Raw genomic sequence first — 13,687 nt, 5'->3', positions numbered from 1 at the left:
GATCAAGGGCACCTACCCCAACTGGAAGAGTCAGGGATGGATTCTCAGAGGAAGTATCATAAACTGCTGAAAATAAGGGTGCAAGATATTTTAGAAATATTCTGTATGAAAATACTTAAAATGAAAAAGTGTATTGCAACTGAATGAGAATGTCCTTCTTCCTCCAGAAAATGTGGCAAAGCAAACTGAGTTACATCCTTGTAGTTCTAAATAACCAAAGTTCTACTCTCCATATATAATCTTTATTTGGGGACTTCAGATGTTTATTTTATCTTGTAGAATCCTCCATCTCTGTGAGATGTGAAGGGCTGGGTTATCTTTAAGAGAAAGCTAAGCGTAGACAGAGATGAAATTCAAATTGAGATACTCACTTCACAGAATAAATAGACCTTGCACCCATATGTGAAATAGAAACAAGAGACATGAAAATTAGACCTGTCTTATTTTTATGTATTTCAATTTTATTTCCTTTCTCCTAACTGTGACTAGATAATTTGGCCATGATTGTTTACATGACATATAAGCTTGGGGGATAAAAGGAAATGTATGCTCTATCTATGTGCCATTAGATCAGAGAAGCCAGAGCCATGTAGATCTGTCCCTTAGCTGGGATGCTTTATCCTATTCCTAACCAAAAATTAGATTTCAGTGGCTGCGGAAATCTTTGTTTTAGCAATGTGTACACACCAGCTTGATAGTGAATACTGGATTAAATATAAAATTAATTGCCACATTCAAAAAATAACCAAGTAGGAAGTTGTTGATTTGGTCAAAGTGGTAAAACGAATTTGAAAGTGTTGAGACAACATTCTTATATGGTTGTAGAGGAAAAGCTATGTCTTTAGGGCTGAACATAGAGTGATGAACAACTTTTGTAATTTGTAGTCTAGGACTAGTGGAAGGATTACCGTCTCTCTCAGTCCCCAAAGGATATGGCAATGCTGTCTATAGCCACTGAAAACAAGTTAAATTCCCCCATTATGGGCCAGTATGTTCAGAGAGGCAGCTGCTTGTGACCTGTGAGACTGTTCCTTCAACAAATATTTATTGAGTACCTACTATGTGCCAGGTACTGTTCTGTGAGTTTGAGATACATCTATGAGCAAATTTTTGAAAAAGATACGTGACCTTTGAAGTGTTTATATTCTAGCAGGAGTAAGCAATTGATAAACATTAGACATAATAAATCCATAAATTGGCTAGTATGTTGGAATGTTATAAGTGCTATGGGAGAAAGAAAAATCTAGAGCAAGGCAAAGAGATCCAAAAGGCTCAGGCACATTTAAGAAGAGAGGGCAGAAAAGACTTCATCCTGATATTTGAGTTAAGATATTGGATCAGTCTAGATCCAATCAGGAGATAAAAACCATGCAGTTATTTGAACAGGGAATGTTTACTGTGAAGAATCATTAACTATAACTAAAGTAATGGATCAGGTATTAAGAAGTCAAGAAGACTGCAAAGACTACAGGAATTGAAGATATTAGGAACAGCCACTGGTCCCAGGGCTGAGAAAGAGTACCTCCCAACCTGCGTGAGATCCATGCCTTGTTGGGAGGCATAGTTGTGGATTATTGGATGGCAGAGGCATCGCTGTGGTGGAGCAGTGCTCTTGCTGGAAATCCATCCTTTGGAACTTGCCGAAAAATCACGCTTTAAGGTGCTGCGGAAAACTACTCACAGGATTTTCTCATCAGAGGTACTCCACTACCTGGGGTTGGGGTTACTGCAGGCAGCTGATTGTTTCTGGGTGCTTCAGGAGCCAAGTGCTCCTGAAGCTGCCTGCTTTGCAGGGCAGGAGTTAGATATGGAAAAGCCACCTGCATTGCAGGAGCTTGGCTAGTAAGCCCTGGAACCAGGAAGTAAAACCCTTTTGTGTTGTAACGTCTCTCCAGCATCCTCTACAAACAAAGCTTAACATTGTGCCAGATGGCCCAGGAGCAAATATTTAAAGGCCCCAGATCCCTTGTCACAAACAAGCAAAGAGGATGCATTTGGAAGTGAGAGACACTTAGTTGATAACTCACATGGACAGTGGGGAGGTAAGGATGTGATCTGGGGGGGAATCTTGAGACCTCCACTGTTCCGGGTGGAGAGAACAGTTGCTGCAAAGACCCAAAGGCAGGAGGTGTATAGGAAGGAATTCAGTTGGGGATGGGGAACATTGTGGGTAAAAAAGGACAAGACCAGGAAGTGAGGTCAGAAAGGAAAAGAAGGTAAGACCCTGTAGAATCTTCCTTGTAGGCCAGCTTAGGGCATGGCATCCAAGGGAGCCATTGCAGGCGATGGAGCAAAAGAGTGGCAGGGTGTATTTGTAAAGAATCTTTGTGGTGACTGCGGTGAGGATAGACTCATAGGGGGCAGATATAGAATCAGGAAGACCAGGCAGGTGGCTACTGTAGTCATACAGATGGGAGAGGATAAGTGATTAGACCAAGGTAGAAGTGGAATTGGTGAGAAATAGAAAAGTATTCCCTTTTTGGTTGGAACGGTTACTCAAAATCCTACCCCCATTCCTTCCTTACTAGGCCTATAGATATAAATGTAGATATAGATCTGGATGTAGATATAGATACGGATGTAGATATAGATATCTAGAAACATTTAGGGTATACTTGTCCTATGTGTGAAAACGTTTCCTTGAGAAAAGGATGCTAGCACTCCATATAGATGAAACCTCATTAAATGTGTGCTGTTGATTGCATTTACATTTTTTTCTTGAAACCTGATATGTTGTATGCCAAGAATGAGTTTCAGTGAAAGATCTATAGGTGGTTAAATTATAAACATAGCACACACAGTGAGTTAGTTCATCAAGTAAATAAATGAAAAAGGTTGTATTTATCGTCTGTGTTTCCAAAACACAAATTCTAGTTTAGAACCTACAAGATATGTTCTAAAGGCCACCTTCTAGGGCAGCCACCAAGCCCTCCCCAGCCTTGCTTTTCTGACCCTCAGCCCAGGCTCTGTCCACAACCTGGAGCTCAGTGTTCCCTCCAGCTCCCCAAACACACCCCCTCCTCGCTGCTCCTGGCCATTGCTCTTAGCCTTACCTGTATTGAAAAGCCGGCCTACTTCCATGTCCTGGCTATTGTAAATAGAGCTGCAGTGGACATTTTGGTACATGACTCTTTTTGAATTATGGTTTTCTCAGGGTATATGCCCAGTAGTGGGCTGGGTCGTATGGTAGTTCTATTTTTAGTTTTTTAAGACACCTCCATACCGTTCTCCGTAGTGGCTCTATCAAATTACATTCCCACCAACAGTGGAAGAGGGTTCCCTTTTCTCCACACCCTCTCCAGCATTTATTGTTTGTAGATTTTTTGATGATGGCCATTCTGACTGGTGTGAGATGATATCTCAACAGATGAATGGGTAAAGAAAATGTCGCACATATCTTCAGTGGACCATTAGCCATAAAGAGCAACGAAATTGAGTTATTTGTAGTGAGGTGGAAGGACCTAGAGTCTGTCATACAGAGTGAAGTAAGTCAGAAAGAGAAAAACAAATACCGTATGCTTACACATATATATGGAATCTAAAAAAGAAAAAAAAATGGTCATGAAGAACCTAGGGGCAAGATGGGAATAAAGAGGCATTCTCTCTCTACTAGAGAATGGACTTGAGGATACGGGGAGGGGAAAGGGTAAGCTGTGACAAAGCGAGAGAGAGGCATGGACATATATGCACTACCAAACATAAGGTAGATAGCTAGTGGGAAGCAGCCGCATAACACAGGGAGATCAGCTCGGTGCTTTGTGACCACCTAAAGGGGTGGAATAGGGAGAGTGGGAGGGAGGGAGACACAAGAGGGAGGAGATATGGGGACATATGTATATGTATAGCTGATTCACTTTGTTATAAAGCAGAAACTAACACACCGTTGTAAAGCAATTATACTCCAATAAAGATGTTAAAAAAAAAAATCATAAAGCTGAGGCCAAAAAAATAAGAGAAGCCAGCCTGGCCTACTTCCCCCTGGCCCTGGGAAAATTCCTGACATTCTCTACACTCCTGCCCCAATCCTCTTGGAGTGAAGATCCACCCTGGTCCTCCCAGGACTGTGTTTTTCTGGAAAGTAAGCACCCTTTTTTATGTATTCCCTTCCACACTTGGCATTGCTAGTTTTTTCTGTATAAGAAGCCCTCGGGGCAGGACAGGTATAAAGATGCAGACGTAGAGAATGGACTTGAGGACATGGGGAGGGGGAAGGGTAAACTGGGATGAAGTGAGAGAGTGGCATGGACATATATACACTACCAAATGTAAAATAGATAGCTAGTGGGAAGCAGCTGCATAGCACAGGGAGATCAGCTCGGTGCTTTGTGACCACCTAGAGGGGTGGCATAGGGAGGGTGGGAGGGAGACGCAAGAGGGAGGGGTTATGGGGATATATGTATACGTATAGCTGATTCACTTTGTTATAAAGCAGAAACTAACACACCATTGTAAAGCAATTATACCCCAATAAAAATTTTTTTTAAAAAGCTGTGTATTCTTAAAGGTCTTACTGGTCTTTGTACCCCTACTAAATTCCCTGACGCATGCCATGTTTAATAAATATATATTGAAGTTGACCTTTATTTATTTGGAAAAAAAGCTGTAGAGATGAAAATTAAATCTACTAATTAGAGATACATTATCTGATAAGAGTTGAGATCATTCTCACAAACTATTTTCCACCCTTACATGCCAACTTAGGTCTGTGACCAGTAAGTACATACTCCACCGGAGTATTTATTGAACCGGGGAGTAATTCTTTGCAATATTCAGTTGTATCTGTGGCCTTTCCCACCCCCTCCAGGTACAATAAAAGACTTACTTAATCAATAAGTAAGTGCTTTTCATATCAAGCACCGTTGTTTTCTGTTAACTCTCGTACTTCCAGGGACTATCACACTAGGTGGATGAAATTGTCTATGATCCTTAATCTTTTAGCATTTCCTGAGTGAACTATGATACATGAAATATGCACGTACCTTTATTAATACTCAAGTTGTCACCGAATGTAAGTGCTTAAAATTAAAATGTCTGTGTTTTAAGCAATGTACCTCACTATTCAATTATGTAACGCTCATGTGTCTCCAGGGAGTAGGAGGTTTACTGGGGATGTCAAGTTTCCTGCAACTCTAAAATTATGCTAGACTGGAACAAAACAAAAGTGCAGAGAGAAAGAAATGAAGTGGGTTTTATTGCCGTATTCTGTAAGAACACTGAGGGGGAAATAAAGACATCTGATAAGGGCGGGAATCATCCAGATACAGTTCAACAATGAAAATCCACAGCTTGACAGAAGTTTCTACGTTAGGAAATGCTTCTGAAAACATTTATTTCAAACCTAAGAACTCTCCATCCTCAGGGATAATTAATTGTGAGCTAACTTGTTTGATTAGCTTCATGTAATAAGCCAAGCGAGATACTGAATGGTTCCTGTAATAAGAGCAGATTTTCTCAGAACTTGGCCATTTGAAATAGTTTTCCCCATTTCCTAGAATAGTACTGGAATCCTATCTGTTTGCTTATAGACATATTTTATCTGGTCTCTACCGTCACAATTTCCCAGTTGTGTTGTAATTATCCCTTCACATCTGTTTTCAGCTCTAAGCAGGGAACTCCTGTAGGACAAGAATCATATTAATCCAATATATGTTTGGTGCTAGTAAGTGTTCAATTAAATGTGTTGAAAGAATAAGAGAAGCGAGCATAAATCTTACGCCTCTAGATTGAGTAAGTGAATATATGATGGAGTTATTACCACGATTGGAAAGATTAGGAAAGGACTGAGTTTCAGGTTGATATGCTTGAGAGATGTTTGTCAGATATTCAAGTGGAGATAAAAAGTGAACAATTGGATATAGTTCTCTGGGGAATTGAAGTAGAGATATAGATTTGGTGGTCATTAGAATAAAGATGACATTTAGCCACTGAATTCAACAGAATCACCTTGGGAGAGAAAACAGAGGAAGATCAGAGGGTTTAGAAACAACCCATGTGTAACTCAGATGCAGTTAGGTGTGAGAGAGGTCAAGAAAGGAAACAGGAAAAGTAGCCAGTAAGTTAGGAGGAAAACATGAGGGTAATTTAAAAGCCAAGGGAAAATAAGGTAAAAAGACATAGTGATGAATGGCAACAAGCCATTGAGAGCTTAGCTAGGTTGGGGACAGAAATGTGCCTATTAGATCTGGCAATACAGAGGCAATATAGAGGCCAAATGTGCCCATTAGGACTGTCCTATTAGATCAGGACAAAAATAATTTGGGGACTGGAGGAGGCAGAAGCTGAATTGAAAGGGGATTGAAGAGAAAATGGACTATGAGGAAGTGGTAAGAGGGCAAATGTAATTTTTTTCAGAAGGTAGGCTATGAAAAGAAGCAGAGAAATGGGGTGGTAGCTGGAAGGAAATGAGGGATAAGGGTAAGATACGTGTACATACTGTGTGGATTATGGGAGGAATAAGAGCATGTTAGAATGGTGTCGAGCGGGATCTGGAAGAGAGGGAAGACCACAGATGGTGAGAGAGGAGGTAACCGAAGGACGAAAGTCCCCCTCCAGTTGCCAAAGATCTTGCATGGGATTAGGGCTTTTTCCTCTGTCCTCAAAGAAGAGAAAATGAGGAAATGGGTATAAGTTCTGGTTTGTGTCTTAATTTGGTTCTGAGACTATGGAAATTTCTCTCCCGTGGGGTTCCAGTAATCTTTGGCTACGGAGCAAACCACCCCATGGCTTTGTGGCTTGACAGTGGTTTATTATTTCTTAGTCTGGGGTTTGACTGGACTCAGCTGAGTAGTTCGGCTCCATGTAGTGTAGCTGAGGTCACTCATGGTACTGTTTTCAGCTTGGAGCTTGGCAAGAAGACAGTCTTTCACCCTTCAGGGTCTTTCTTCACGTGGGTTCTTACGAGTCTGTAGTCTATCATTGTAGCATGGCAGCTGGCTTCTAAGAGCAATTATTTCCAAGAGGACGCATCCGATATTCAAGTATTTATACTGAGATTCAAGCATTTATCTGCTTGCATCATACTTGTTAATATTCCCATTGACTAAGCAAGTCTTCATGGTCAAAATTAGAGTCAAAGTAGGAGAGACTATACAAGGCCATGCATGCCAGGAGGTGAAGTTCATTGAGAGCCACTTCATTTTCCATTCTCATGGACATAACCATTCTTTTAAAGGTTCTAATCAAAAAGTGTCTATGCCTCCCATTTTGGGCTTTATAATGAGGTGAAAATTGATCTAATTTTATCAAGAATTTTAAAAAAGTGTTTTATAAAAATGAATTTTAAAAAAGGCATTTAATTAGCCTATGATAATCTGGTCCTTATCCCTTAGGCTCCACTGATGTTCCTTCTCTGTAGGAAAATTTTCAGTTTTCAGTGGTAATAAAACAATAAGCTAAGCAATACATATTCTAAAGTAGCCCACGCTTTTCTTTCAGTTGTCCTCCTATGGCCTTAATGAAATTATTTGTAGTATAGAAATATTCCCCAATCCAAAAACATCTATAAAACTGCCATCCAAAAACATTTATCTTAGGAACAGCTAATACACAGATCACGGGAATTTTGAGCACCATTTGTGAAATAATCACAGTTTGCTAACTGCAGTATTATAGCAGCTTATGGAAACTGCAAGCATTTTCCAGTTTTCCTTCCCAATTTTTTTGTCTTTACTTATTTTCTATGGAAAATATGTTAGTGATTTTGGAATTGCTTTTAGGGGATCATTTGTAGCCTGAAATAATCATTTGCAAGCTTTATTCCAGAAGGATTTATGTTTTGACCAGGCATTCAGAAGGAGGTGTGAGCAGACAAAATAAATATAGGCTAGGGTGGGAGGGGAAAGAGAAGCATTTTCTTTCTTATGTTTTAAAAATACATTTCATGCACCTGAGTTGGGTTTTTATTTTATTTCCCATTCCTTCTCTTTTTCAAATTACACCTAGAACAAGGTCGGGTCAAATTTGGGCCGATCGGTGAACGACCTTCCTTTCCCTTTCCTGGGCCTGATCTTTTTAGTATTGCCCTTAGAACCAAAGATTCTTTGCTGTTAAGATCTTTTAGTCACAGTCTTAGGTTAATAATAACCTCTTTGATCTTTAGGGGTCACCAGAACCTCCAGATTTAAGGTCCATCCATCTAGTTATCAGTGGTAAATGGTATAACTAATAGTTCTGGCACATATGCCAACGGATGCCACAGTAGGATTTTCTGAGGACATGGAAGTATGCCTGCATCCTATCCTCAGAGGACCACTTCCATACAAACCATCCTGAACCTGATTAGTCCCCTTTTCTTCTCTGCCTAATAATAACAACAGGCAAAATCATACAGAGCTGATGTGAGTACAACAGGAGCCCTAGAGATTCTAGAGTCACCCTGCCAGCTGGTGAGGGATACAGATGGAAAAGCTTGTTTGGGGATGTTCCTCTCTCCCTCCATTTCTGCTCACCCTAGGTAGGGAACATCTAAATATTAGTTAAGTATGTACCCCTCCACACACACAATCACACAAATCCTGATGCCACAACCCAACGATCCATACCCTGCTCTTGGTTTCTATCAGCAGTTATTACCTTCTAACATACGATATAATTTACTTATTATGGTTATTTATTGTCTGAGTGTTATTAGTATAAAAACTCTCTGAGGGCAGGGATCTTTTCACTGATGGATCCTCATGAGCTAGAACATCTACAGATTTGTTACATTTATTCATAAGGATGAATGTAAAATGTTATAATACTGGAGATCTAGCTTTTAAAAAAATGAACATTCTCTTTTGAAGAACAGTCTCTTAAACAAACAAAACCTTTTTCTCTTTCTGAAATAATAATCCTGTACATTTGCTTTAATAATTAGGTATTACATATACTTTTGTTGCATGTCAAACGCATTACAGAGGCTAATAGCAGAGGCTGCAAACTAAATTTTAGTGGCTTAACAAAATAGAAATTTTGTTCTTGCTCATGTAACAGTCCAAATGTGGGTGTTTATGGTTGGGTGTGGCCTCCCCACATATGGTAATTCAGACAACCAAACTTCTTCAATGTATGGCTCTCCTGTTTGTGGGACTCCTCAGTCACCAGTGTCCAGCTGGGTGGAGGAGAAAGAGATGGATTCTTAATCACCTTGGACTTGAAGAGACACCCATCACTTCCGTTGATCCCATCCCTTTAATCAGAATTGTCGCATGCCTCTACCTGGGCACAATACAGCATGTAGCCTCTGTTTGGTCAGCTCCTTCCTAGGGACCTCTCTATGCTATGGGAGGGGAAGAATAAATTTTGATGAATTGTTTACTATCTCTGTTACATTTCATGACCAAGTTCTCCTGTAGCATGCCTTCCCATTAACAGGCTGTATTAATGAGGTTTACTGTCATACAGTAAAGTACTGTCATACAGTAAAGTATCTCCTTTTTTCCCCCTGTCATCCATTTATCATATTTAAGTTGTTGGGTGAATACAAAAAGGGCCAAGTAGAATAGGCTAGGCTGATTGGCCCGGTCTATAATTTGTTCAGTTATTTTAAGATTAGGTGGAATTACCTTGTTTGAAGGGCCTTTATTTTTATAACAAAGCCACAGTTGAGCAAATATGGTAGAATAATGTTGCCTAATATATTAACATACTGATTGAAAAGATCCAGGGGAAAACGAACAAAGGTCATAGTTTATATTACTTCCTTACCCTGGTTTTCTTGCCTTTTGTACTGTTTTTGGTGCTGACTCGTTAGATGGTGTGTGATTCTCCAAGGGGATGATCTGACAGTGGAGGGAGGACTAACTTTTCTCCACCAACATTCAGGGTATTTTGGATTCTAATTAAGAACTAGTGATCTTGATAATAAAATTAGGATTTGAGATTTCCACCCTTGGCTTCATATTAGTTTCCTATTAGTTTCCTATTGCTGCTATAACAAAATACCACAGACCTAGTGGTTGAAACAACATGAATTGTTGAATGAATCTGATAATTCAGCCTGACATGAGCCTCACTGGGCTAAAATCAAGGTGTTAGTAGGGCTGCATTCCTTTCTGTAGGCTGTAAGGAGTTATTCCTTTCCTTGACTTTTCCAGTTTCTAGAGGTCACATAAAGTCCTTGGTTTATGATCCCCTTCCTCCATCTCCAAAGCAAGTAATAGCTGGTTGAGTGCTTGTGACACATCTCTCTGACCAGCTTCTGTCATCACATTGCTTCCTCTGACCACAGCCAGGGGACAGCCCCGCTGTTTTAAAGGTTCATGAGATTAGATGCACTTACTGGCTAATCTCTTCATCTCAGAGTCCTTACCCTTAATCATATCTGCAAAGTCCCCTTTGTTGTGTAGGGTCATTAATTCATCATTTCCAGATTTTAGGACATAGGCATCTTTGGGTCTGCCATGACTCTCCCTACTACAAGTTTGCTTGAAATTTATGAGTGATGTCCATGAATGTGGGAAGCCTTCCCAGATAGAGCCCTTCTTTACTGATTCCTGGGAATGCATAAGGTTAATGAAAGTGTTTTCTTAGCACTGTGACACCACTCAGCTTCTGACCAAGACCTCTTTGTGACATGTTACTGGAAAGCTCCCGCTTGTTTGGTTTTTGTAACTGGAATTTGAATCACACTTTGAGGTTGTTCTATGACAGCTGGAGAAATTGTTTTTTATTATATTGGGAGGTCGAGGCTGTCTTTCCCCACCCCACCCCCCGCATTGTTTATGTTGTAGCATCATCCCCTTCTGTCCTTTGGATGGATTCCAAATTGTTCCTGGGAAGAAACTCTGGTGATAATTCTAATTTCAGCTGCTCTTTCTCTGGGGACTGATTTGGGCCTTGTATTCTCTAATCATAATCCTGACTTTCTGAATTATGAGTGTCAGTAGAGAAAAGTCTTGCCAGCCCTCATTTATTACTGAGAGGATGCTTTTAAGGAAGGTCTTAAATGAAGACATTGTACAAATGCAAAAAAAAAAAAAAAAAAGGCACTATGTCTAGGGATTAGTGAAAGCTTCCCATTGTCTGACCTCAATTAGAAAAAGCAGAAACATTTCTAATGATCACTTTCGGGACTCCTAAAGTGGCTGGCTGTATTGTAGTTAACTCTCCTAAGCTGAAGCTCTTTGCCATTTGCCATTAGTGATCTAGTAACCTCATTCCTTTACTTCTTTTCAGAAACTCCTCATGAATTGATGTAGGGCCCTTTCCTCAGTGACTATGATTGGATTTAAATTTGCACTTACTGGAAGTAAGGAGGAATAATTATGTGCAAAATAATGGAAGGGATTTTAATATTTCTGAAAAGATACATAAACGTATGATTAAAAATTTTGGATAGGAAAGAATTGGGGTTTCTCAACCATTTTCTCATTATGACCTCTATAAAGAGTCTTCCTAGATATATTCTTCCTCACCAACCACCATCCCATGACATTTTAATACCACTGATACACTCTATATATGTTGATGTGCTGTATGTATATCTGTGCTTTATACATGAAAAGAGTAAGATATTTTGCTCCTGCCCCAAGAACCAGTGTTTATCTCCTTGAGGAAGATGTTGCCCTGTTGTAAATGCATGATATAAATTGAAAGGGTACACTTAAAAAGAATTCTCCTCCCCAATTTTATGATAGTATAATTATTTTAAAAGTGAAACCTGATTATGATATGAATATATACATATGGAAAAACATATGTATATGTACATGTTTTTCCATATGTATATATGTACAGCCATACTCCCCCAAGTCAAAGAAAAATAAATATACAGTATACAATATATACAAAAATATAATTTTGTAAACATGACCATCCTTCTATGTCAACAGACGTATTATCACATTATTTTTATATTTGCAGAGTACTGCATTATGTAGCAGTGACATCTCATAATTTAGGGGCACACTGCTGTGTCGGATATGTATGTTGTTTCCAGCTTATTATGACAGAGACAGCACTGTGTTACATATAGATTCTTGTATGTATCTTTTCATATATGCCTGGATATTTCCTTGGGATCCATATCTACAAGGGCAGTCTTCCAGCAAATGCACTTTCCAAGGTTTTCGATACAGGATGCTGAATTGCCCACCAAAACTGCCTGGTTCCTTTCAAAAGGCCATAATCGTAGCAAAATTTGGATAGGATCTGGGTAATTAAGTGGTATCTTTCCTACCAATAAAATATTACATTCATAGCCAGATGATTGGGCATATTTTTAGAGGGTGTAATTGTTCAATTGGAACAGAAGCTCTTGCAAGCAGGGACTGGAAGGAGACTTGTGATGTGTTCAGAATTTTCCGTGTGTAACTCAGCTCAGCAAAACTCTAGGGGATTTTGTGGAGAAAGGGCCAGGAAAAACGATTATCATCCATGTTGATTTTTGTTTGATCCCTTCTAATATCCTTTCTATTTTTTATTATTTTTCAAACTGTCTACACATTTCAGCTCAGCTTCTATGAACAGATGTGCTGTAGAAGTTTGAGATGGCAGAGAGAGATGCAGGCTACAAAAGAAGTACCTTCCCAAGTGTTTTGTAGCTTCTCATGACTTACCAATTCAACAAATATTTCCTGTGCACCTAGTAGATGACAAGCAGTTCTGCAGGCCTGGAGGATATAGCAGTGCCTACAAACAGTCCCTGCCATCATGAAGTTTATGTTTCAGGGTGGGGAGGCAGACAATAAGCCAAGTAGACATAAATAAATAATATGATGGTAGTTAATGATAAGTATCCGAAATCACTATGTAGTTATATAGTTATATCACTATATAGTGATATAGTTATATCATCACTATGAAGATATAAAGAAAGTGAGCAGTGGTGAGGGGGGTGAAGAGGCGGGGGATGACTCTTTCAGATATACAGAATAGATAACCAATAAGGACCAATTGTATGGCACAGAGACCTCTACTCAATACCCTGTAATGACCTAAATGGGAATAGAATCTAACAGAATGGATATGTGTATATGTATAGCTGATTCACTTTGTTGTACAGCAGAAACTAACACAACATTGTAAATCAACTATATGCCAATAAAAATCATTCCTCCAATAAAAAAATAGTAATAAATAAATAAATAAATAAATAAGAAGGTCAGAGAAAACCCTTTGAGAAGAATTGAAATGAAGTGATGGAGCAAACCTTGCAGATATCTGGAGGAAGAACAGTCCAGACAGCGGGAAGAGCGAGCACAAAGGTCCTAAGATCGGAAGGTGCTTGGCAATTAGGAATAGGAAGGAGGCCACTGTGGCCGGAGCAGGGTGAGCAAGAAGGACACGGGTAAGAAAAGAAGGTGGAAAGATAGACAAGCGTCGGTTAATGTACGGCATTACGAAACACAGTGAGTAAGCACTCCACAACATCTCCAGTTTTGAATCATTACAGTCAGTCATTCAACACATATCTTAAAGCTCCTGCTATGTCCCAGGGCCTGGGCTAGACGCTGGGTATGTAAGGCGATGAAGGCAGTCCGGGCTCCCGTGGAGTGAACATTCCGGGGCAGACACAGGCAAGCACAGAGGCAACTGTGTTTTACTGTGATAGTGCTGTCATGGGTGAGGGAGAGGGTGTTAGCTAGAGCTCAGTAAAAATTCACCTAGACAGCTGAAATATAAAGATCATTATATATATATTTTTTAGTGGTAAGCAGTATTACAAAAAAAATTTTTAACATCTTTTTTTTTTTTTTTTTTTTTC

General features: G+C 39.6%; 1 protein-coding gene across 1 annotated transcript in view; it reads left to right on the top strand.

Moving 5' to 3' along the window:
* Positions 1–13,687, top strand: part of NYAP2 (neuronal tyrosine-phosphorylated phosphoinositide-3-kinase adaptor 2) — a 202,327-nt gene that overhangs the window by 109,939 nt on the left and 78,701 nt on the right. The window lies entirely within an intron of this gene.

The sequence above is a fragment of the Neophocaena asiaeorientalis genome, unplaced genomic scaffold (assembly GCF_003031525.2).
Source record: "Neophocaena asiaeorientalis asiaeorientalis breed wild unplaced genomic scaffold, Neophocaena_asiaeorientalis_V1.1 scaffold388, whole genome shotgun sequence".
Lineage (NCBI taxonomy): Eukaryota > Metazoa > Chordata > Mammalia > Artiodactyla > Phocoenidae > Neophocaena > Neophocaena asiaeorientalis.
Note: the sequence above shows the minus strand (reverse complement) of the source record. Positions and strands in the feature narration are given on the sequence as shown.